General features: G+C 36.9%; 1 non-coding gene across 1 annotated transcript; it reads left to right on the forward strand.

The window, feature by feature from the left end:
• The first annotated feature begins 755 nt into the window (after positions 1-755).
• Positions 756-863, forward strand: LOC148553477 (small nucleolar RNA R71). The gene has a single exon (XR_015892899.1). It is a non-coding gene; the product is annotated as a small nucleolar RNA R71 (small nucleolar RNA).
• Positions 864-3,959: the final 3,096 nt, after the last annotated feature.

A 3,959-nucleotide genomic window follows, 5' to 3' on the forward strand; every position in this document is an offset into this window, starting at 1 on the left:
ATGGCCTTGCACTCTCTCTTTGGATTCTCTTCTGTATTGCTTGGGAGAGTACTAGGAGGGAGTTCAGTAATTTTCTTACTCAGCTGACCCAATTGTGCCTCCAAATTTCTAATGGAGGACCTTGTTTCAGTCATGAAACTTTGAGTGGTTTTGATTATATCAGAGACAATTATTGCTAAGTCAGAGGGGTCTTGCTTAGAATTCTCTGTCTGTTGCTGAGAAGATGATGGAAAAGGCTTGCTATTGCTAAACCTGTTTCTTCCACCATTATTGTTGTTGAAACCTTGTTGAGGTCTCTGTTGATCCTTCCATGAGTGATTTGGATGATTTCTCCATGAAGGATTATAGGTGTTTCCATAGGGTTCTCCCATGTAATTCACCTCTTCCATTGCTGGGTTCTCAGGATCATAAGCTTCTTCTTCAGAGGAAGCTTCCTTAGTACTGCCTGTTGCTGCGTGCATTCTAGACAGACTCTGATAAATTATATTGACTTGTTGGATCAATATTTTATTCTGAGCCAATATGGCATTCAGAGTATCAATCTCAAGAACTCCTTTCTTCTGATTTGTCCCATTATTCGCAGGATTCCTTTCAGAAGTGTACATGAATTAGTTATTTGCAACCATTTCAATGAGTTCCTGAGCTTCTGCAGGCATCTTCTTCAGATGAAGAGATCCTCCAGCAGAGCTATCCAATGACATCTTGGATAGTTCAGACAGACCATCATAGAAGATTCCTATGATGCTCCATTCTAAAAGCATGTCAGAAGGGCACCTTCTGATCAATTGCTTGTATCTCTCCCAAGCTTCATAGAGGGATTCACCTTCCTTCTGTCTGAAGGTTTGGACTTCCACTCTAAGCTTGCTCAATTTTTGAGGTGGAAAGAACTTTGCCAATAAGGCATTAACTAGCTTTTCCCAAGAGTTCAGGCTTTCTTTAGGTTGTGAATCTAACCATGTCCTAGCTCTGTCTCTTACAGCAAAAAGAAAAAGCATGAGTCTGTAGACTTCAGGGTCAACCCCATTGGTCTTGACAGTGTCACAGATTTGCAAGAACTCAGCTAAGAACTGATGAGGATCTTCCAATGGAAGTCCAAGAAACTTGCAATTCTGTTCCATTAGAGAAACTAATTGAGGCTTAAGCTCAAAGTTGTTTGCTCCAATGGCAGGGATAGAGATGCTTCTCCCATAGAAATCAGGAGTAGGTGCAGGAAAGTCACCAAGCACCTTCCTTGCATTGTTGGCATTGTTGTTGTTTTCGGCTGCCATGGTTTCTTCTTCCCTGAAGAGTTCTGTTAGGCCTTCTAAAGAGAATTGTTCTTTAGCTTCTCTTAGCTTTCTCTTCAAGGTCCTTTCAGGTTCAGGATCAGCTTGAACAAGTATGCCTTTATCTTTGTTCCTGCTCATATGAAAGAGAAGAGAACAAGAAAGTAGGGAATCCTCTATGTCATAGTATAGAGATTCCTTGAGGTGTCAGAGGAAAAGAAGAATAGAAAGAGGAGGTGGAGAAGAGGGAATTCGAACTTATAAAGAGGGATAGAGTTCGAATTGCACCTCGATGAGGAGTCTCAGTCCCTTAAATAGAAGGATGTGAAAAGAGGGGAAGAATTTTCGAAAATAAATTAAAAAGATTTTAAAAAGAAATTTGAAAATTTGATTGAGATTTTCGAAAACTAAGATTGGGAAAGAAATAAAGTGTTTTTTGAAAAAGATTTTGAAATTAGAAAAGGATATGATTGAAAAAATTAATTTTGAAAAAGATGTGATTGAAAAGATATGTTTGAAAATATATGATTGAAAATCAATTTAGAAAAAGAAAGTTTTTAAACTTAAAGTTGATTACTTGACTAACAAGAAATTGAAAGAGATGATTTTAAAATTTAAAGTTTGATCCTTTCTTAATAGGCAAGTAACAACTTGAAAGTTTTGAAGTAAATCTTTAATTGAAGCAAGGATTTTTGAAAATGGTAAAAATAAATATAAAATGGAAAGAAATTGATTTTGAAAGAGATATGATTGAAAAGATATGATTTGAAAAAGATTTGATTTTGAAAAATTATGAAAACTTGAAAAAAATGTGAATTAAAAACAAAATCTTTCCTCTAGTGTCATCCTGGCGTTAAACGCCCAGAATGGTGCCCATTCTAGCATTTAACGCCCAAATCTCTACCTTTTTGGGCGTTAAATGCCCAGTCAGGTACCCTGGCTGGCGTTTAAACGCCAGTTTTCCTTCTTCACTGGGCGTTTTGAATGCCCAGCTTTTTCTGTTTGATTCCTCTGCTGAATGTTCTGAATCTTCAATTCTCTGTATTATTGACTTGAAAAGACATAGTTTAAAAATATTTTTTGAATTTTTGATGATGAGAAATAATAAAAATGCAACTAATATCAAGTAAACAATGCATGCAAGACACCAAACTTAAATGTTTGTATACTAAGGACTATAACAATGTAAAAATGCATATGAAAAATAACAGAACACACTAAACAAGAGAATTTAAAGATCAGAGCAATGAAATCATCAAGAACAACTTGAAGATTAATGAAGAACATGCATGAATTCGAAAAATGCAAGAAGAACAGAAACATGCAATTAACACCAAACTTAAAATTAGATAATAGACTCAAACAAGAAACATAAAATATTTTTGGTTTTTATGGTTCTATAAATTTTTTTGTGATTTTCGAAACTTATATGGAAAAGAAAATAAAGAGAATCAAAACTTTTAATAAGAATTCCAGGAATCATGCAATGTTAGTCTAAAGCTTCAGTCTAAAAAGATTAGACATGTTTGGCCAAGCTTCAGCAGGATATTACATTCAATAGCTAAATTGATGAGAATCAATCAGCTTTTGTGATGATAAGAACATCACCTTGAAACTCTAGAATTCATTCTTAAAAATTCTGAAAAAAAAAAATACCTAATCTAAGCAACAAGATGAACCGTTAGTTGTCCAAACTCGAACAATTCCCCGGCAACGGCGCCAAAAACTTGATATGTGAAATTGTGATCATCAACAATGGTGCCAAAGACTTGGAGCTATCAAACGTGAATCACACTTTGTCACAATTTCGCACAACTAACCAGCAAGTGCACTGGGTCGTCCAAGTAATAAACCTTACGTGAGTAAGGGTCGATCCCACGGAGATTGTCGGCTTGAAGAAAGCTATGGTCATCTTGTAAATCTCAGTCAGGCAGATTCAAATGGTTATAGAGTTTAAGGTGATGAAAATAAACATAAAATAAAGATAGGGATACTTATGTAATTCATTGGTGGATTTCAGATAAGCGTATGAAGATGCTTTGTTCCCCTTGAACCTTTGCTTTCCTATTGCCTTCTTCCAATCATTCATACTCCTTTCCATGGCAAGCTTTATGTTGGGCATCACCGTTGTCAATGGCTACATCCCGTCCTTTCAGTGAAAATGGTCCTGATGCTCTGTCACAACATCGGCTAATCAGCTGTCGGTTCTCGATCATGTCGGAATAGGATCCATTGATCCTTTTGCGTCTGTCACACGCCCCACAATCGCGAGTTTGAAGCTCGTCACAGTCATCCCTTCCCAGATCCTACTCGGAATACCACAGACAAAGTTTAGACTTTTCGGATCTCAGGAATGGCCGCCATTAATTCTAGCCTATACCATGAAGGTTCCAATCTTAGATCAGAAACCCAAGAGATACACACTCAATCGAAGGTAGAACGGAGGTGGTTGTCAGGCACACGTCCATAGGTGAGAATGATGATGAGTGTCACAGATCATCACATTCATCAAGTTGAAGAACAAGTGATATCTTAGAGAAGAAGTAGGCGTGAATTGAATAGAAAAACAGTAGTAATTGCATTAATTCATGAGGAACAGTAGTAATTGCATTAATCTATGGTGTGTAGAAACTCCACCGTTGAGAATACATAAGAACAAATAGTGTAAGCATGGCCGAATGGCCAGCCTCAAAG

The sequence above is a fragment of the Arachis ipaensis genome, chromosome B7 (assembly GCF_059453495.1).
Source record: "Arachis ipaensis isolate K30076 ecotype BB chromosome B7, ASM5945349v1, whole genome shotgun sequence".
In the NCBI taxonomy this organism is placed as follows: domain Eukaryota; kingdom Viridiplantae; phylum Streptophyta; class Magnoliopsida; order Fabales; family Fabaceae; genus Arachis; species Arachis ipaensis.